General features: G+C 40.4%; 1 protein-coding gene across 16 annotated transcripts in view; it reads left to right on the top strand.

The window, feature by feature from the left end:
- Positions 1–22,836, top strand: part of dab1a (DAB adaptor protein 1a) — a 394,224-nt gene that overhangs the window by 204,795 nt on the left and 166,593 nt on the right. For 11 of the 16 annotated variants that reach the window (XM_058379240.1, XM_058379237.1, XM_058379238.1 and 8 more), the window contains exon 1: positions 8,458–8,739. The exons of 3 other annotated variants lie outside the window; for them this stretch is intronic. The gene's annotated coding sequence lies outside the window, so the exon portion shown is untranslated. Of the gene's footprint in view, positions 1–8,457; positions 8,755–22,836 lie in introns of those variants that run through there. 2 more of the 16 variants (XM_058379228.1, XM_058379230.1) reach the window with 2 other exon arrangements.

Raw genomic sequence — 22,836 nt, 5'->3', positions numbered from 1 at the left:
ATATATTAGGCAGCAAGTGAACATTTTGTCCTCAAAGTTGATGTGTTAGAAGCAGGAAAAATGGACAAGCGTAAGGATTTGAGCGAGTTTGATGAAGGGCCAGATTGTGATGGCTAGACCACTGGATCAGAGCATCTCCAAAACTGCAGCTCACCGGGGTGTTCCCGGTCTGCAGTGGTCAGTATCTATCAAAAGTGGTCCAAGGAAGGAACAGTGGTGAACCGGCGACAGGGTCATGGACGGCCAAGGCTCATGGATGCACGTGGGGAGAGAAGGCTGGCCCGTGTGATCCGATCCAACAGACGAGCTACTGTTGCTCAAATTGCTGAAGAAGTTAATGCTGGATCTGATAGAAATGTGTCAGAATACACAGTGCAGGACGGGTCAGGGCTGTTTTGCCATCAAAAGGGGGACCAACACGATATTAGGCAGGTGGTCATAATGTTATGCCTGATCGGTGTATTTCAGCTCCAGATTGTAACACTATAAAATGTAGAGAAGGGGGTGAATACTAATGCAAGGCACTGTACAGGTAGAGGAGAGCAGAATGACATCATGAGGTCCAAACTGAATAATTTAGTCACTATGTGTGTGTTCTCAGGATAGTGCTAGTGTACACTGCCTTCCCCATCTACTGCAAAACCTGTTAAACATATTCAGGACTAAAAGCCTGGGAGAGAAATGTTTTCCAGATTGAAATTCCTGCAGCAAAAAAATAAAAAAATAAATAAATAAATAAACTCATGCAAATTTGTGTTGCAGTTTGTTTGTTTGTTTGTTTGTACGGGGATGTGACTGTATAAGAAGCGGTCGCTGTGTAGTCAAAGTTTGAAGTGTGAAGCTTCCCCGCAGTGTGTGCAAACAGGGCATGCTGGGTATTCCTTGCCCTGTCGCTCAGAAAGACTATACAAAGAGTAGCAAAGGGTAGTTGTTTTCTCAGCAGGAGAGTTCATTGTGTATTTATGATGCCCTGCACATTTATGCAAGTATTATAGCCTTCCTGTATGTAAGAGTGATAAGCATAAACACATTACACCAACAACAAAACCCATTCCTACTGACAGGGGATTGATTCATAATGACATAATGACCTGAGGAGTCTGTTATGAAAAACTAGACAGATTTTTATCTTGGCTATAATACAGGAAAGTAAATGCATTCCTATCGGTATCCCAGCTTTAGTGCTTTAGTTATATTTCATTCCAGGCAGCAAACATACCCCATCTCTGTGCCATGATCGTGTACATTAACCTTGGGTTTTAGATGAACACGTTTCCACCAATCAAACATTATTTTGTTCATGTTTATCCCTGGATTATCCTTCTTTTCTGCATATATTTTATATTCCATGTGAAAATAAATAATGCTCTAGCTTAAACACCCCTCCCTTTCTCAGGTAAGTGTGTTCAGGTAACTCCTTTTCCCAGAGGCTGTCTGTTTTGTTGTGTCTGTGTTCAGCATCTAGGTTCAGCAGTTCAGTTAATTTTTATACTGATTGAAAATGTCTGAGAAGTCAATTCCTATTCCATTGGCGGAACTGAACGGCCTCGTAAAAATGGTCAAGCAACACATTTCCTGACCCAAATAGATGATGCATTTATGTAAATTCATAGTTTCAAAGAGCCAATATATCTCAATATTTAGCAAGAGCTCTTTGTTATAACCGTACCATATGTTTCTATCTCAGCATGCACAGGTCTTTATTTTTGACCACCAGTTGTATTGTACAAAGCTCTATTATATTTTCCACCTCTGCTTTGATGAATACAACTCGCAGATTTCATATTACAGGTCCTAAAGAGCACTTAATGTAATGTGAAGCATCTTTTGTATTCGTATTTTTATAGAGACATACAATGACATGCTACATGCTCTGCTGGCTGAATAAATATGATTAGCTCTCATCTGTTAAAATCAATTTTTACTTGGGTTGTTATATTGTTTTCCTGTTCCACATAGGTTGTAATCTTGAATAGCAGTATCGGTGTGTAATAAACTATTATTCCACCAGAAAGTACAAAGACCTGTTTTTGTCCATTATGTTTAACACACTGGGGAGGAGAGAACATGAGATTTATAATTTATATTAAAAACAGGTCTAATAAAAGCACTGAAGAGAGAGAGAGAGAGAGAGAGAGAGAGAGAGAGAGAGAGAGCAGATAAAAAACACCCAAAGGGAACACCAATATGTTTATGTCAGGGTTATATATTAAGACAAAAGATTAAACTTGTGAGAAGGTCACTGGGCACAGGATGGAGATGGTATGGAAGTATAGATGGCATTGGCAAATTGTAAAACGCAACAGCACCATCCTGATAGGTCCCAATGGAGCTTTTTAAGGAAAAAAATATACAGGAGACGCATTATAACAATAAAAGCCTTCCACTTTAAATAAAAAGTGCTCCAATAACCATAAGACCAAGAAGCCATTCCAACAGGTCCATTTTCATGAATTAATTCCAACACAGGTCAAAATGAAAGTACTGCCTTTAAGACTGAAGAGCTATATTTACTCTTTTCAGTAAGTTTCAGTAAGATTGTTAAAGGCTCATGGTATGGAAAATGAAAAGGCTACACTGGGTAATTGTGTGGTGAAAGATATTCAAACGCTTACATTTTAGAGCTTATATTAGTATGATATATTCACCGTATGATCACCATATTACACAATATATAACATTACACCATATAATCACTGCTTTCAGTAATATATATATATATATATATATATATATATATATATATATATATATATATATATATATATATCATAATATCTGCTGACAGATAGAACTGTTAAGGGGAATTTTCTTATTCTCTGATTTTACTGTTTTTACCAGAGGCCACAAAATGGAATTTCAGCCTGTTTTGGTTGTCTAGTTTCAGCATTGAATTTCTTTGTCATGTTTCACTTCACATTGGTGAGTAAGGGCTCTTATGAAATTAAACAATTAAGGCTTTTAGAATTTGTCGGGGTTTTTTTTATGAGGATTTCACCTGCTAGGGGCAATATATTCATAGCAAACTTCCAAAAATACAAAAACGGTTAATAAATGTTTCGATCTTCTAAGTACATTTTGATCAATCAATTGATTTCTTCAATCACTAAAATTCTGTGTGGGAAAAACACACCTCTCACACTGAAAGCCAAGAGAGTCCTGACTAATTTTATATCAGACTCACAGCCAGAATATAATTCATTTGTTTATACTGATTGAAAAGTCGATTTGGCATAATGGACGGTCAATGTACTGGTAAAAAAATGATTAATATTACTTTAATATTCATTAATTACGGGATGCCAGTCCAACCATGCCACACATATTCATACTGATTTGCATACATTGGCAATTTACCATAGCCTGTGCACCTAGTGTCATGTTTTTGGGAGGAATGAGAAGAACCTTGGGAAAACCCACAGACATGAAGAATAGATAACTCAAATTCAAGACCTTGGTGCTCAAGACAGCAAAGCTACGTCCTTCTATACTGTGCCACCCATATACTCTCTATGTACAGTGTACTTTATTTGGAGCATATTATTAATACAGAGTAGGACCACCATGCTATCAGAACAGCCTCAGTTTTTTATAGCAAGATGTTGGAAACATTCCTTTCAGATTCTGGTCCATGTTGACACAATTGCTTGACATGTTGGCTGCAGATTTGTCAGCTGCACATTCACTGGGTGAATCTTCCATTGTATGACATTCCAGTGGTGACTGGGAAGTTGTTCATGAAAAATTGTGTTTTGTGACATGGTGCATTATCATGCTGGACCATGGTAGCCATTATATATTACATGAAGGGTAGCTTGTGGCTATAAATACATCCATGTGGTCAGCAACAATACTCAGATAGGCAGATTCATGGTCAAGTCTGACAGGAGCAAAGTCCGTGTGGTGAACCTTCTGTCCAAACCCATCTGCTTTAAGGTTTGATGTGTTCAGAGATGATTTTTCACTCAGTGCAGCTGTAAAATGTACTTATTTAAGTGACTGTATCCTTCTTCTAAGCTCAAACTGTCCATTCTCCTGGCATTCATGAATGTTTTTTGTTGTTGTTGTTTTTCACACCCTTCTGTCTAGAGACTGGCATCTGGCACCAACAGCCATGCCACAGTGAAAGTCACTGAGATGATATTTTATCTCCATGCTGATGATTGATGTAGACATGAACTGATGCTCTTGACCTGTATCTCATTGATTTTTTTCACATGGTACGGCTTATACATGATTGGCTGACTGGATAATTGAATGAATGAGGTGGAGTTGTGCGTTTTCTCCTTGTCCACTGGATGTCTGGGAGTCCGGCATGTGCTTTTGGAAAGTTTTGATCTTTATGGAAAATGTCAACCACCAATCGTGAAGAATTACAGTAATGCTTAGAAAAACGTACTTAGGAAAAGAAATTATTTATAGCCCTGTTTACTGTGGCCAAGATCGTATATATATCCCGAAGGCAGCAGTTAAATCTAATCAAAATCTAATTATATGAATGGTTTAATGATCATGCACTCTAACTTCTGTTTACTACTGTAAACCGTAGCTACTAATATAGCTAGATACCAAACAACTACTACATTACTATATCACTACAAAATCATGCTGAGCATTCAATTTGGATCCAGTTGCAGAATCGCAGGATCCCTGGAGATCGAGGTCCAGAATCGACATGGGCTTCAGTGGATAAAAAGAGTATTCTGCATCACTGACAAGCCTAGTACAACTCTATTGAATCATGTGTATTGAAGATGAAGATAGTTTTAAACTGTGTCTTGTTAGAGTTTCAGCAGAAGACAAGCAGTTGTCAAGGTGATGGGATTACAGGCATTTTGGATGATTAACACTGCTGAGTGTTAAATAGTGTTCTCCCTTTTTGGCAAGGTTTGTGACAAGACACGCTTAGGATCTGAAAAGTAAGAGGATACAACAGGTAATTAGTTTAATGTTATCTTGTTGTACCTGAGTTGAACACTACGGATACAATCAAACAAACTGCTGAACTGAACCCTTCAGCAAGGATCATCAAGCTTTCTGGACATGAATGCCGGTGTCATGTCCTAAAATCTAATTAGAAGAGGTCATTTTACCCATCCCTAAGTATGCTCATGATGGGATAACATGATGGATGAACATCACTCATGATATTCTGAAGCATTACTAAGAACTAAGACTCTGTTGATCAGAATGTCAAGGACGGTGCTATCCAGAAAGGCAGTGAAAAGAAACTACTCGAGGTGCTCATTTACTAAAATCCCTTAAGACAATAATAAACCTCATAAGCAATGAAACAACCCCCTCGATGCCAATGATCCTTCCTCTGAAGTACAGAGTCACCACCTGACTATAAGGAGCGTACTATATGATTTTCAGCAACCACGGACAGCTGGTCAAGAGGATGCTTTAATGTTCACGGACAGGGCGCATTACAGTTTCCCGTAATCAGGCCCATCTGTTCTGCCTTCAACTTTGTGAATGCAGTTTTATCTCTGAGTTTACATGTGTGTTGTCAGCAGGGACGTAGGAAGGTGCTTTACTTTGGAGGTTGTAGAACTTTAAGCGGCATACACAAGGTGTGCGGTATTACGTCCCACCTGAATGCTAATCCGTTCATTAATCTTTTAACAAATCTTTTTAGTAAAGTTGTGTGTACATTTAAATGCTGAACAAAACTAAAAATTTCTGAATCAAAGGCTGATTTGCTTGATGACGACCCAAAAAACTCTTTTATTAAGTATTTCTGGGATAACAGAATGAACGTTAAGGCTGAAATGCAGAAATGGATGTTATTTTGATGCACCACTTGCTCACAATAGCAATATTTAATAAATAAATGCATAATAATATGCAAGCATTGAATCTTCCATCATTTTGTTTACAGCTTACGCTTATGCACAGACCCATCCTCCATTTATACAGCACCTTTTCTTTTGTCATAATTGAATGATTTATCTTCATTTATGGATTTGTATTGCCTCACTTTTTTTTAAATCTTTCACATTCTTTATTTAATTCCAATAATGTCTGGCTTTAACAAAATTGTCTCTATAGTGCTCATGAACTAGCTTGAGGTTGTGTATTTTTTTGATAGAGACTCCAAACCACGTCTATACAGTAAGTCTCTCTAGATAAGACGGCTAAATGCTGTAAATATAATGGGGGAAAAAAAGCAATTTAAAACAACAGCATATTCTAAATATTTAAGTGCAGTGATTCACGCAAATTATATGTTTTAAGTTGAGGTTTCCATTAGTCTTCTTGCATGTAAATTTGCAATAAGGGGCATCATCATACAGACTGCAGTGCATAGTTTCTGACAGGAAAAAGCTTTTCGTCCAAAAGCCTCAGTTTAACAGAAGGAAGAAGCTATTTTACTACTTCCAGAATGCTGCAGTATGATGGCTAGAAGTCTATATGAGAAGCATGCATGATTGTTGTGCATGGACCACGATTCAATTTCATTTTGAAGCAAATTTATTCTCCAGAAATATTTTATGAAGAACAAATATGATTCTATATTGATTCAGAAAATGTTGCACTATTTTACTCTTTATTACATGACGAAAATAGTGCTCCTAAGAAACCAGAAACTTCTAATGAGCTTGGATGCAAGGAACTCCACATGGACTGAAGTATCTCTCATCTCCTTGTTATTTGTACTGTTTAGCATACAAGTACATACTGAACACATGGTTGCAAATTTGGTAAGGATGCTAGTTCAGTTCATCAATAGGAATCTACAGAACTTTCTAAGCGTGGGTTTATTGGGTTCTTTAGTAGGTTCTTATTGACTTTCTAACATCATTTCATGTGCCGTACAGTGGGCTGTTGGATGCTGATGTAATGCTAGATATTTACTCACTGAATTGTGGTATGTGAATTATGATTCTAAGTTAGGTTCAACTGAAGCCATGCATCGTATGGAATCTTAAGCAGTTGCCTTGAACACCTCCACAGTGATGACATTCCCACTCAGCAATCTGTTAGAAGATCTGGGGTTCTCTGTAGTCATTGATCCATGATGCAACATGCTGTTATACGGTTGGAGAAAAATACTACTGCTAAACACCTACCAATTTTTCTTCTGGTTCACACCATACTGTCTGGCACACTAGGAGGTCTGGAGGCGATCTGCTGATTCTGTCATATTTGTTGCACATTTGCATGAGTTAAGATATACACACAGTTACCCATTCTAAACATATACAGCGTGGTCCAGAAGTCTGAGCTCAGTACTGAAAATGATTGTGTGCTATTCTTTTTTCTTTTTAACCCAAAGGTTTACATTACAAATGATATTATCAGCAACAACTTGAGTAAAATGTAGACTCTTAGAAACATTTACATGAATTTCACAAATTGTTGGTATTTATTTTGGTAGATTTGCTTTAATGAGAGTGTACACTCAAGCTAGAGATCCTTTATTTGTCACATATACTTTACAGCACAGTGAAATTCTTTTGTCACATATCCCAGCCTTGGAGGTTGGGGTCAGAGTGCAGGGTCAGCTATGATACAGCACCCCTGGAGCAGAGAGGATTAAGGGCCTTGCTCAAGGGCCCAACAGTGGCAAATTGGCAGTGCTTGAACCCCCGATCTTCCAGTCAATGACCCACTCGTATCTACTGGAGTATCATCTGAACACATGCTTCAATAAAAGCGATAAGACTCATGGAAAATCTGACCTTCTGCCCAAAGGGGTTAACATGGTCAATATCAATATAATAATAATTAATGACCCAAAAACTGTGCATTTCAAAACATGTCAAATTTAAAACAGTCACAAAAACAAAAGAAAAAATAACAACTTTTCAATTTGGTCTCAGACGTTTGGACCCCACTCTATCTTGTCTTATTGGGTTGACTCTTTGGGTTATTTGTTACGCTGCGCTGAATTCATGGCCAGCTATCTGCCTAAGCAATAGCAGCTCGTGAGCCTTGGTGGAATGTTCTCCTACCAGATTAGTGGACCCTGTGGTCCATGTCTGGGTCTGGAAAACATGATTGAAAATGGAGAGGGTGTGGTGCTTCTTGGAGCAGACGGTGTAATTGAAATCAATATACTGTGTGATAAGGTGTCTCACGGGTTTAAACCAAAGCTCTCTCTATATCGCTGATGGACCTCCTGTCTATTGGATTTTGAATTCTTTCATGCAAAAGGTCCAGTCTGGTTTAGAAGTGATGAGGCAATGGGCCCTTTATATAAATATATAAAATATATGTATGTATACAGACAAGTAGATATAAGGATACCTTCCTTCTGCTCTTATCAGCTCTTTTATCCTCTCTTAACGGAACTCGTACTGCCCCTACACCCTACACCACCCACCCGCTCACCCACCCACTTGCTCGCATTTTTTTCCCCCTCTGAAACCAAGAAATCAGGACAGCTCAGTGCACAAAGGGTTAACGCGCAGTCGTGCTTGTGATAGGCTACTAGAGCGCTGGGTTCAGCCGCCTTAAAACAGAGGTAACTAGGCAACTTCAGTGCAGGCTGTGCAACGAGAGCCAAAAAAAAGAAGAGAGAAACGGTGGGAAAAGGCTTGAAAGCGCTGAAATCCCGTCACAGTTTTTCGGCTGCAATGGGAAGGATGTAGTCCTGATTTAGCCGACTGTGTCGGGCATGGGAAAGTGGATTACTGCGTTTTCTGAGACCCGTGGACCGCGTAGAGAGCTCGCGTTTGGATTCTAACCATGCCAAGTATGGAAACCGCACCATCACGCACGAGTTTAAAGGTAAGAACAGAGCAGGTGCGAGGTTTTTTTTTTATCCTACACTCTGGTCGGTTTGGATTTTTATTCCTCACAATGTTTTAAATCGCGGTTTGCTACTGGTGGACGCTCATTTGCCATCCCGTTTAATACCTGTTAACTATCTGCGCAAATAGTTTTGGAGGACCCAGTTCTGTAAGGACTGTTCCCCCCTGACACCGGTTGACGGTCACAGCGCGCTCATGTGAAGGCGTGATCCGAGATGCGCGGTTTTGCTGCATTGACATACATCCCAGCTGTGCGCTACTCTGAAACGGAACGGAGAAAACACACACACACACACAGATATTGATTAGGCTACGGTTATCCACTGCAACTCTGCCTTAGATGAAACACAGTAGTCATCGTTTGCTGGCCAGAAAGTGATCTCTGTGTGCGTGTGCGCACGAGCTACGTGGACATCCTTGCGGATCCGACTCTCTCGGAGTGGCGCGTGAAGATTTCTTGCCCCGAACACCAAGTCACATTTAGGCTACAACCTTTTGCGCCAACAGTTCTGGATGAAAGGGGAGATCATTGGATATATTAGCCCCCCCAAAAAATAACCGCAATGTTTGTTCGATAGGAAGCAAGACGCAATATAGGGCACAGCGCTCGAGCCACTGGGGCAGAGTGTGTATGATGTGTGAGCGCGTGCGCTTGTCAGTGTGCGCGAGGAGTCTGCAGTGATCGTGTGCTCCCCTCACGTGCTGTCAGCATGACCGTGAATACGCGCGCGGCTCGACTACGGGAGTGAAGCTAACTTGATTTTTCTTTTTCACGAATTTCCGACTTGAAATAGTGAAAGAAAAGAGATGAGCAACAGATGATGGTTATTGTTTCAGTTTCCTCCACAGCAACATTAGTGTTCAGCTTCACTAGTCATACACCTTACGGATAGTAGTGTAACAGGTAGTGAATAACGAATCCAGGCATGCATGCACGTTAACAATTTGAATCTACGTCATGCCAATTAGTAACTAATTACCCGGAAGTAAGAATTGACCAAACGCGCGTGAATTACCGCAATACTCACTCTATCTGGCCAAACTGTATGCTATAGAATATGTAGCCGGCAACTATACATACACGACGCACTAATTTCCCTACACCATTTTAAAGGGTTGGATTAAATAAAACCTATCCAAAAGCTCTCTACAACACCATTTACCACTGTGTGTGTGTGTGTGTGTGTGTGTCCGCGCGCAGTAGGATGATTTGATTTGACAGAAAACATGTCCGCTTCCTCTGCGAGCTTATGCCTGTTGGGCAGCAGGGTGCGCGCGATGAATTGTTTAGGAACCAGTGCTGTAACCGAGAGGAAGCAATAAACTCGAGTGTGTTGGAGAGCTGCAGAAATGGCTTGTAGTTCCCTGGGTGCGCTCGTGCAGACTGAAGGACAAAACGCGTCAGGGTTTCCGGTGATGAGGTAAGCAGCAGTGCGTCATCACCATTGCGCGGTGTGTGTGATCACTTCTCACTCATTCATGTTCCATGACATTTGCTGTATTAGACTAACAATCAGATTTAGGAGGTGTGGTAGGAGAAATCACCAGAATGTGCAGGAATCCGTCTTGGGATGCTGGATAATGAGTGATCACAACTGATAATATATACTTGGTGATCACTTTATTAAGTACACTTCACCTGTAGCTATTCATAATGGGCCTCAATTATTAATAAAGGCAATTATTCAGAACTCATTTGTAGGGGCGTTCATGCAATAAATGTGGTTTGTATCCTAAAATATTCATAATCTAGGTGAGCACCTGAATTTCTGTAAATGTACATATGAGGGAAATCGCCATGACTGATAACGTTTACATGGTTTTACTGGCACAAGCTACTGTGAATTTGTATACAGATTACAGTGGCGAGTCTAAACAGCTTATTTATTTCAACTCCACACACTAATTTAGTTAAAACGCCGTGAAACTCTGCTATCAGCGAGAATCAAGGGGAAGGTGTACAAGACAGTGGTGAGACCGGCCATGCTGTATGCTTTAGAGGCAGTGTTACTGAGGAAGAGACAAGAGTCAGAGCTGGAGGTAGCAGAGCTGAAGATGTTGAGGTTCTCTTTGGGAGTGACACGGTTGGACAGGATTTGGAACGAGTACATCAGAGGGACGGCTCATGTTGGACGTTTGGGGGACGAAGTTAGGGAGGACAGATTAAGATGGTTTGGACATGTTCAGAGGAGGGAGAGTGAGTATATTGGTAGGAGAATGTTGGACATGGAGCTGCCAGGCAGGAGGCAAAGAGGAAGGCCAAAGAGGAGGTATATGGATGTAATACATGAGGATATGAAGCTAGTGGGTGTAAGTGTTGAGGATGCAGAAGATAGGGATAGGTGGAGAGAGATGATTCGCTGTGGCGACCCCTGAAGGGAAAAGCCGAAAGAAGAAGAAGCTGTGAAACTCTGCTATTCAATTCCAAAGTAATATATCAAATTAAAGGAGGAAGAGTTCGTTTGTGTCTATGGTAGTCAACTCGCTGCAGTGGATAAGCTGCATTAGTGGATTTAGTGGACATTTAGCTTAGGAAGCACTCTGTCACGGTTTAGTTCTGATCTTGTCGTATTCAGATCGCTGTGAGGTTTGCTTTTCTGGAGGTTTTTTATTTTTAGGCTTCACTAAATGTAAAATTAGATATGCTATGAAGGCACTTGGTTGTCCATGGATGATTACTAGCATACAGTATCTTGAGTATCAATAAGATAGGTACAAATACTTTTGAAATTTGGAAGGATATTTCTTGTTGTTTGGTTATGAAGACTCGGTTATGAACCATTTGCTATTTCATCAATCTGGCCCAAACCTTCCTTGGTATACAATCACTGACTCTGGCCCATGTATCACTATGTTATGTGAATAAACCCACATCTGATTTATCTATCAGAGCACCACACTTGTTCCACAACACACAAACAGACACAAAATGGCTTTACAGTGAAGGAATGTTTTGTGTTTAACAACAATGGCTGGAGTCCATATGTTTTACATCTACATTGTAGGTGTTTTTAATAAAATCCCATGAAACCTCATTTTTGCACCCCTCTCTCTCTCTCTCTCTCTCTCTCTCTCTCTCACACACACACACACACACACACACACAGAAGCAGAGGGTATTTGAAGCTAATTTATTCTCTCATGTGACGCCCAGAGGCGCAGCCTCTATGCACCACTGATCCCAATGTGTCTTGTAGACCTCCAGTATAGCTGCTGTAGGAACTGCTGCCTTGAAGAATGTTGTAGCCTGCACGCAGTTAACCTCTCGGTCCCAGGTCAGTGCCATGACGATGAGTCCTGCTGCACATTGCTCGTTGCCCTCACTGTCATTGCCAAGTCATTCGTTCATGGTCGTAATTATAATACGCGAAGGAAACAGACTATCTTCAGCACTTATGTCTTTGGCCTTTGACTATTTCAGTTTAAATCAATATGCTGAGGCAGACTTGACAACACAAAGGATAATCACAGGGTTAGTTAAATGTCGCTGATGACCAACTCCGTCATTTTGGACACGATATACAATGAAGATTATTTATTGATTTTTATTTCTTTTATGGAAGACCGGTTTTATATCCTCATGTATCTTAGCTCTGTTTTGGACTGCATCTTTCCCAGTGACCTCACTGTAGAGTTCATTATAGGTGAGGATGTTGAATAGTGTGTCTTGTGTCTTGATCCAGTCAGAGGTGGCATTCTGCCAGTCGTTGCCTGTTGGCACACCAGCCTACTCACACACCACCTGGCGATCGACAGAAGCAGACCACGATGGGGTTCCTGCACCGAGCGTGGGTTCTGTGTTCCGGACTTTTGAGTGTGTGTCGGCAGGAAGGCATCCCCTTCTGCCTGAATGGTCCCAGCAGGCAACAGTGTGTGTCCATGGAGACGCAGAACAGTGTGTAAGGGCCTACAAAGCCAACATTGTTTCGCTATCCACACTGGCTTCATTTAGTCATCCTTACAAGCTGTGCTTTGCTTTTGGGGGCTTTGCAGAACCAAGAGTGGGGATCTGTGCAAGGAATTGTTTCTGCTGCTTTAATGAGGTAAGCAAAGAGTCGGCTAATGAGCTCTGGCTGATTTTTCTAGAGCCGTAGAACTTAGGGGAACAAAGTTGTTTTTTGTTTTGATCCACGCTGTTCTTTTCAAAGCCAGGAGCATGACTAATACTTGTCTGTCCCGCTTATTAACAGTCAGAAGCCAGGTGAAATGAAAACGGACACTTCTTTCTTGAAAATGGGAGACAAAAAATCGTTCCGAAGAGATGGCAATTGCATAGACTGGCATCATTTTTTACTTCAAATCAGATGGCAATCAAAGTATTTTTACTTCAGTACACGACACATTCCCAATCAAAGTCTTCCAACACACCTAATTTAACTAATCAGCTGATTTACAGCTCTTTCTGACTGTTAGAGAAAGAAAGGGTTGAGAATTTGTCCAGTAAGCCTTACAATTGGTGACATGGTGTTGTAGCAGATAGCTTTGCCACCTCACACACCTCTGTGCCTCTCTGTGGGGAGATTCACACGTTTTACCTATGATCATTTGGATTTCCTCTGGGTTCTCCAGTTTGCTCCCGTCTGCTGGTAGGTGGTACACTAAATTGCCCCTAAGTGTAAAAAAGTGTGTGTGGATGGTGCCATGTGATGGACTACTTCCCCATTCAGACACTGGATGGACTGTGACCCTCTGACGCCACTGAAGATGAGCTGAACAGGAGGATTTGCTTTGTCTTACCTTTTTTTTTTTGTTTTTACCAGAATTGTTTGTTTCTTTTTCTTCTTTCTTTAATCTTGCAGTATTCCCTTGCTGTAGATTATGTGAACCATGGGAATCCTGATCTACAGGGAATTTCCCTTTCTCAGAAATCTGTCCCAACTCACAAGGCATGAATTGGTCTTTTTTTCGTTCTCCTCCATATCGATCTGTCAGTTCTGGGTGACATTATCTGCTCTTCTTAATTAGAGCTAAAGTGATGCCCTCATCCAGCCAGTGGCAGCCCCCCCCCACAACTCCTTTATCCTTTAGATATACTTTACTTTTAATTTTGAATAATTTTTTTAAATGTATTTTAGATGCTTTGGTTGATTTTTGCACCAAATGTCACAAGGGATGTGTTTGTCTTGTGCTTTTTCATTCCTGGTAGTGGCATTTCAACATAGAACACACAAACACACACACACACGTTTTACTATTGAATAATGGACTGACCTCAACCACCAAGATAAAAATATGGCGAGAGAATGAGAGAGAGAGAGAGAGAGAGAGCAAGAAGCACATTATGTGGAAATTCATTTAGCGATTTATTTTATCAAAAACATTTTCATCTTTTAGCTTGTGGTTTGTATTTTCAGCACTTTTTGTAAATGTGCATTCCGAATTAGGCAAATTTAGTTGTCCTCAGGATTTTTTAAGAATTGATAGTGTCTCATATTCGGAAAACACATTCAACAGTGAAGTATTACTCCGTATTGTGTAATAGCTGCTCTCAGGAAGCTGTAGTTTTAAGAAGTGTGCTCTGCTCTGCATTTTAATAGGATGTGCAGTTTATCAGTGTTGGTGAGACTGTAGACCTGGGGATGAATATTCAGAAAGTAGATTTTCTGTAACTGGTTGTGGCACTCGGTTAAGAAGTACAGCGTGGTCTAGACAGGGTAGCTGTGTAGCTCAAGTCGTATATTTGCCCATGAGAATGAATCTATATTTTGCTTCTGTGTTTGATTTCAGTCACTATAATGCATCAAGCCTACCTCCGACCCCCCGTCTCTCTCTCTCTCTCTCTCCCCTTCTTTGTTTGTTCATTCTTTTAAAGTGTACGTTACCATGTTGATCCACAGATGAAACACAATAATTTTATGTATATATATATATATATATATATATATATATATATATATATATATATATATATATATATATATATATTCTCTCAGGTCATATCAGTAATAATAAATAATCTCTCTCTCCCTTCTCTCTCACTCACCTCACCACAGCTGTCATTGTGGTATGGAGGAATGCTCCGCTCTACTGACTCCAATCTTCCCCTTAGTAGGAAAGGGAAGAAAAATCTAAGACAAAAAAAAAAAGTCAATGGTTGATAACGCAGTCCTTGGAGATTTCTGATGCATGTGCTACATGCAAAGTAACCAGTCGGGGTTCTTGAGCCGAAATGCGGCGTTTGTAACGGTCACAGAGCATTAACATGTCGGTTAAAGCGCTTCATCTGGGATTCACATTCGCCCTCATAAATACACTCACAATGGACCTGTCTTTCTCTGGGCAAGCTTTTTTATCGAGCAGGTGTTTAGAAGTCACTGATGATATGTTTGCCTCGCTCTGGGATACGCCATTATGATCCACCTTCTTCTGACATTTGAATGCAGCTCCCAGAAAGGCACAGGACAAATAAATAAAGCGAATTAAAACGTCTGACTTTGTCTATGAGCACACAGGGCTTTTATGACAGTGTACAAAGGCATACAGTCTTGTGTTACATACTTTTGTTTCCTATGAACTTGAGTACGAATCTCATAGGCAGCAGCAATGGCGACGAAACAAAATGGCTCCCGAAGGAGCTCAGCTTGGAAGAACAATTCCTGTCTGACTTTGTAAATTGTCTTTAATTAGTTCTCTCTGAAATTCACTTTGAAAGCCTGTTTTCGTCGTAATTTACGCACGAGCGGCGAAAACGAGCGAGTAAGATCCAAGCTGAGACCCCTGTGTGGTGCCCTGTTGGGTTCTGCTCCAGAGCTGTTTAGTATGCGTGGGCCTCTCTCTGCTCCCATTAAGCGGCTGAAATGAAAAGGCTGCATTTCTCAATAGCCGAGCGAGTGGGATGCAGAGTGGAGGCGGGAGGCAGCAGTCATGATGGCTTTTACACAGAAGTATGAGGTTAGCCTGAAACAAGCTTCTGTGGGTAGATGGCTGTGCTGCTGCACAGTCAGGTGGCATAAATGGGAGAAGAAATGATGGATGGTTAAATGAGTAGACAGAGAAATAGATTCATGAATGCACTGAAAAAGAAAAGCTCTTTCCTTTCTGTTTTTTTTTTTTTTTTGCTCTTGTGGCAATACAGATTTCTGATGCAGATATGTGGCCAGCTGTCTGTGCACTGTGTCCGATGCTCCCCTTCTTGACGTACGCTACAACTCTGATATTTATCCCGCTATTTAGTTTAGTTAGTAACTCTGTTAACTGTTGTTTAATTATGAAATGGCCATGTGGGTCAAATAAATAAATAAATAAATAAATAAATAAATAAACCAGCAATCTAATGCATTGTTTGGAGAACTGGTGAGAAACATCTGAAAACTGGGTCGGAGCTCAAGTGGTTAAGGTTCTGGGTTGTTGATTGGAATATCAGGGTTTAAGCCCCAGCACCACCAAGCTGCTACTGTTGGGTCCCTGAGCAAGGCCCTTAACCCTCTCCACTCCAGGGGTGCTGTATCATGTCTGATCCTGTGCTCTGACCCTGACCCCCCCAGTTGGGATATGCGTAGAAAGAATTTCCCTGTGCTCTACTGTATATGTGGCAATAATAAAGGCTTCTTTTTCCATTTCTGCTCTCTTTAATACCCCAGGCGAACAGGCACATAAGCGTCAACCACGAAAACACTCTAAGGTTATCCCAACAGACCTAAAGCCAACAGTGACCTGACTCATTTTAGATGAGATTTGTAGTGATAAAATGAAACAGTTAATTTAGTGGTAAGCAGCACTGTATCATTTACTGTAAAGGTTTATAATTAGATTTGAAGTTGTGAGAGACAAGCTAGCTACTTTTTCTCACCGTATTCGTTATATTGTAGAATTAGGATCGTTTCTGTGTGTACGTGCTGGTGCATGCAGTACTGCAGCTTGAGCAGAAGAGATCAAGTTTGTCAGCAAGGTCAGTGTGTGTTGCTCAACAGGGGGGTTCCTCCATGTCGGTTTGATTGCTAGTGTATTCAGTTTTTACTTCTGTCTTAAACTTACACAGAATTTTAAGCCTTTAAGTTGTAGATGCTTATGGACAAAGCCCTCGGGGCGTCTCAGAGAGCAGAAATGGGCAGCGTTTACTTTGAAGACAGAAACTTTTGTGCGGAAAAATAACTGTTTTTGTATTTCTTGGACCTTTTCTATGAATATATTGGCGCTAGTAGTCTAGGTACTAACAAATACTTGTGAACAACTACAACATTTTTAAAACCCTGTCTACTTTCATATGAAATCTCCACTGTGGAGTAACATGACAAAGACATTCAATGCTAAACATAGACACAACAGGCACAAGTTCCATTATTTGGCCTCTGGTGAAAAAACTTTAAGGATATGCAAGTGGCATTCTTATGCTGCAGTTGTGCAAAATAAGTGAACTCTTAGGGATTAAGAGCAAACTGGGGACACTGAACACATATAAAAGTGTGTGCAGGATAATTAATGTGCTCTAAGCGAATATTAATGACAGCGAACCGTAAACAATGTACGCAGACAGAAAGTCACACAGAAGGAGCTATGGAAGAGTATAAAATGAATCATAATGTGTGTACTAAAAAAAATGTGCACGATTTACATGTGTGATTTAGAATAAAAAGTCTGCAAAACAACATATGGCACAGAATTGCTCAAAAAACGTGGCAATCCAAATGGCGTCTCATTTGGCAAAAGCTTCATTGTTCTCATAATTTTTATTTATTTTTTTTCAGCTCCATCTGCATTTGTAACAGTTGCTCTGAACTCTGTTTGTGTTTCTGCAAGTCATTTATAAGAACCTGTGACGGGATATTTTTAATCAGTTTTATGAATAAAAGCTTTTCAATTTTGATCAGTGACCTTTTTTTTACATGTCAATAAGCTGTAAATAAAAATTTCAGAATAAAGTGTTCATAATATTGTAGAATTAGGGTTTGTGTTTGTGAGTACATCCTGGTGCATGCAGTACTGCAGTAGTCATTACAGAGTGGGCCGAGCTTGGACAGAGGAGATCAGGTTTGCCAGCAAGGTCAGTGTGTGTTACTCAACGGGGGGGGTTTCCATGGCGGTTTGATTGCTAGTGAATTCAGGACCAATCTCAGTGAAGCTGTGTTGCTGGAGCTGTGGCAGTGTGATTTCTCACCCGTGTCAGCAGCCCTGTTCTTGGCTAAGCTCTTAGCCCCAAAAACCGCTGGCTGCTAATACAGCCTTTTGAATAGTTGCCTGGGAAATCTACTCCCCGCCTTTGATCAGGATGAAAGCACATCTCTCCGGCGCAATTGCGTTCATGTTCCCTTCTGCCGCAACTTTGGGTGGAAATGACTTTCGTTTTCCATTCACACTTGCTCTCACTTGTTCTCTGTCACTTTCCTCTGCTTTCTCTCTCACGCTCATTGGTTAAGGGAATCCTATCTTTTGATCTGTCCTTTTTTTTTTCTCTTATCGCCTCGGCCAGAGAAGGAATCGGCCGTGTATACATCGGGATTGAAGAAGGGATGAAGAGAAAGGGTGAGCGTGAGATATGTGAGTGGGTGCTTATTCACCGTGATATCCGCGTCCCTCTCGCTCTCCATCTTGGCAGTACAGACAAGCTTGGACACACACAGCCACTCTATAACCTTGTGCGTGTGTGCGTGTGTGTGTGTGTGTGTGTGTATATAGGGCAATATTAAAATGCCACAGAAGCCTGAGCCTGTCGTCCTAAAAATGTAGGATAAATGGTTCTGCTGAGAAATAGAAAGATGATGCACAGAAAAATTGGTTGGGTTAGAGGCAGACGGATAATGACATATTAATGAAATGCATTTTAAATAAACAGGTCAGAACACTTATATGTCCAAAAGTATGTAGACACCTGAAATATGTGGACCTTACCCTATAGTTAAAATTTCCCTTAATGGGAACTAAGACCAGTTTCGGCATTTCAGTGCTCTGGTGCACAAAGTGAGATCCATGAAGACATGATTTACCAAAGTTGAAGTGGAAGAACTCCACAGATCCCTGACTCTGACTCAACCCCACTGAATACAGTTTGGATGAACTTAAACACCGACTGCACACCAGACCTCCTCACTCTTTCATCATCAGTGTCTGATCTCACTAATGCTCTTCTAGCTGAATGATCACTAATCCTCATAGACACAATCCAACATCTCATGGAAAGTCTTCACAGAAGAGTGGAGGATATTATAACAGTAAAGCAGGTGTCCACAAACATTTGGTCACTTAGTGTATGTGAGATGTGAAAGCTGAGGCTCAGGAGAGAAATCATGTATCTGTGAAGTAACTCATATGGCAAAAATGACATTAACAGCTAACCAGTCATGGCAAAGACCTGCTTCAACTTAATGTTAGCTTTAGGGGGATGTTTTTTCGGCTGGATGACTTAGCAGCAGGTTTGTATTTCTTCAGATTTCAAGTTTCAATTACGTCTTCTAACCTTTACCAGAATCACACGACTTTCCCTTAATCGGAAAAGTAATTTTCTCCTAAAGTAAACCAAGTCAGGTTTACCCTCCATTTATCCCATTCCGTCCCATAAATTGGAGCTTCCTCAGGTCATTTAGCTCCTTTGTGAAAGCAACGCTTCACTGAATCTGTCCAGACTTCTTCTAACAGCCAGAACACCTTTACCTGATGGAAACATGTCCAATACTCTCCCTTTTTTTGTGAATGAGTTCAAACCCTTTCTCTCTGACTTTAAAAGACCTCATAGACTAGTACATTAGACCGGCTCTCTTTATGTTAGCGTGTGAGTTAAGATAAAGAATCTTCAACTAGCTTCATCTGTATTAGCCTACAGAGATAAAGGCAGTGTAAGATGAGCCTCATTATATCAATGTGCTCTTAATAGAGGGAAGGCCTTAATAATCCTTTATCTTTAAATGAGATACTCTCTGAGATACATAGATGAGGCATATACATACACACATGAACATGTATCTTGCTAGCTTTGGGTAGACTTTCCACTGACATAATTAAATAATTATCTGAATTAAAGTAAAACGTTGATGAAGTTAAATCTAATCAAAGTAAAAGAGAAGTTAATATATTGGGGGAAAAAAGAGTTAGATGTAGTCACAAGGTCAAAAACATGCCCATACACAATGTGTGTGTGTGTGTGTGTTTGGGATGTGGAGTGGAGTAGGTCTTCTTTACTGTCATACATAATGAGAATTCTCTGACACAAGGCTGAGATTTGATGGCTTGAGGAGGTGTGTGTGTGTGTGTGTGTGTGTGTGACAAATTGGAGTGGAAGGGATGTAGCAGGGGAGAGGTTGTGGCAAAATCATGTTAGTAAGGTGGACCATGGAGATAACCAATATTTAACATGTTTATGACCTTGTGTGTGTGTGTGTGTGTGTGTGTGTGATTATCCGTGTAACAGTGTTTGCTTGAATAGAGCTGTTATTATTATGTCTCACTGTGCGAGTGTTTGGGTAATTTGCCCTGGCAAGCATGTCTAGTTGGGAGGAGGCAATTTGGGCAAGAGCTTGGCTCACTGTAAGGGCAGATAGCATCATTCGCTGGGGCTCTGCTCATGTGTATGTCAGTGTGTAATTCATATAGAGCTCATGGTTCCTGTCTTTCTTGCCACTATTTCACTCTGAGATCTCCACTATGGTTCTAGAGCCCATATGGAAGTTAAAAATCCATCCTTAGGCCTGTTACGGTCAACTGCGGTTTTAACCATAGCGATTTCTCATGGAGAAGGCTCGTAAAATGCGCCTATTTTACACATCATGAATCTTTCTGCAAACTACTGATTTGGAAAAACACAACGAGGGAAGGAGAGTGAGTGAGGGAGTAAGTCAGTGAGTGAGAGAAATGGAGTGAAAAATGGCCTGATTGTCACCCATGGTCACATTACATTCAGTTGAGTTACTGGTTAAGCCCACCATGAATGAAGCACTGAACTCTCTGCCCTCATTGACCTCCAGCTTTTTTTTAAGAAAATTGATGGCTTGGCCAGTGACAGATATAGTTTAGCCTCCAATCTGGAAAAGATTGCCTTTATCCCCGTATAGCATCAAATTAAATGTTTATTGGTTAAGCCCCTGTCCATTTAGTGCTCAGAACTAGCTGCTAGATGGTGTGATAGAATTCATTCAGATCAATCCAGTATTGAACTGGTAACATGATGATACTTTAACTGGAATTTGGACCATGTTCAGCTCTGAATTTCTTTATCATCACCACAATCCACAGTGTTGGGTAATGTCTTATATGGAAATAGACACTCAGCACTTTAAGAATATGTAGTTTTCCATAAATATTTCAATATAATATATTCATGTTTAGATCTTCAAAGTAAATGGTGATATCAAAACCGTTTCTGCTCTCTGGAAGTTTTTGATTTGTCTTTTAAAAAAATGAAAAACAGAGAGAGAGAGAGAGAGAGAGAGAGAGAGACAGATTGTCAAAATGCTTGTTGTGTGCAGTGCGACTGCGATCCCACAGGATGAAACTATTTCAACTAATGCTGAATTTTTTAAACTTGCTGAAGCTTGTGGGTAGGATTGCCAGTTTTCAACAAAATTCTAATCTCAACTAAACAAAAAAAAACCCCAAAAAAGTCTTGAAACTAGCCAAAAATGCTCAGGTGCATAAATGGTAGCTGCAGAAGAGGTAGATGATGAAAAGGTAGACACAGAAAAGTTAATGGTAGATGGATTTTCCCAGTTACCAGTGGTGGGAATTTGGGATTTGCAGTATCTGCCGTACACAGACATTATATGGAACATGGCAACCCTGCTCAAGAGACATAGCTGGTTTCTAATGTGAAACAAATAGGAGATTTACATTAATGGCATTTAACATATTCCCTTATCACAGAAGGGCTTTAAAGTCCCTAATAATGAACACATCCTCATACTGATTTACCGGATCAGGGACTAACAATACAATCAGTCTGGGTGAAGAGGTAGCTCTTTCATAGTTGATTAAAAACAACCAGCGAATGAGATTTTCAGGCAGCCAGGGGAAGTTCATTCCACCAGTAGGTACCAGACAGAGAGCCTTGATGCATGTGTTCCTCATACCCTGAGAGACATTGGATTCCAGTGCTAGAGGTTTGTTTTACGCCCGACCTAAACTCTGTCATATGGAATGCCAAAATAAAAACCATATTTCTGTACAAACAAAAGTAAACCTTACAATTAACCTTATAGCGCTGCTTAAAGAGATCCATTTTGTTGCCTCAAGACATTGAAACAGAGCTTACTTTGGTCAGTGTTGATCTGTGTTTCCTGTGTATGTGTGTGTGTGTGTGTGTGTGTGTGCTCTACCTTAGATTTCTGCGAGTAGTCTATACCCATGCACGGTTTCAATGTTTTAAATAAAAATGAGTCCTAATTTTGTGAATACAGTGTGGGTCTCTTGTATAGACGATTGCAGGGATCAATTTGTGAACTTGGGTTTCTCGAATAAACCAGATTAAATGAGACTAGTGTTCAATGTGTGTGTAAATGAGCACGGCTTGGTTTGTCCAGCACCTTTCCCTATTCCTACCTACCTGTCTGCATATTTAAATGAACTACATATTGAACTGAACTGCTTGAATCTGAATAAAATCTTCTTCTTCTTCTTCTATCTATCTATCTATCTATCTATCTATCTATCTATCTATCTATCTATCTATCTATCTATCTATCTATCTATCTATCTATCTCTGGGATTGAGGTGAATGTAATTTAAAGCAGAGATACATCAGACAGACAGTTAACTGAATACTCTGTCCTTTCTGCAGCCTCAACCAGACAATAGCTAGCAAAATGTTTGTGTGTGTATGTGCATGCTGTTCTAGCTTTATCCTGTCTCCTGCCATGGCTGTCATTCCTCCTTGTCTTCTCTAAGTTGATAGATGTTTGGCTGATATAACATGGTCCAGTTTTTTTCCATTTTCCAATAGTGCTCACTTTCTCTTATTCCTTTATTCTTCCACATAAGAGAGCATGGGGGGGGGGGATCTAATAAGGTAAAAGTCCTGGAACCATCCATTAGCAATTTACCTTACAGATTGTTTTCCATTTGCTTGTCAATGTGATCTGCTTCCAACGAGAGCCACTTTGGAACAATGCTCTCTGCTTTTTCCTTTGTTCATTTAACGTAAATTTGTGTGTCC

Source organism: Hemibagrus wyckioides, linkage group LG25 (assembly GCF_019097595.1).
Source record: "Hemibagrus wyckioides isolate EC202008001 linkage group LG25, SWU_Hwy_1.0, whole genome shotgun sequence".
Lineage (NCBI taxonomy): Eukaryota > Metazoa > Chordata > Actinopteri > Siluriformes > Bagridae > Hemibagrus > Hemibagrus wyckioides.
This window is presented reverse-complemented; position numbering and strand designations above follow the sequence as displayed.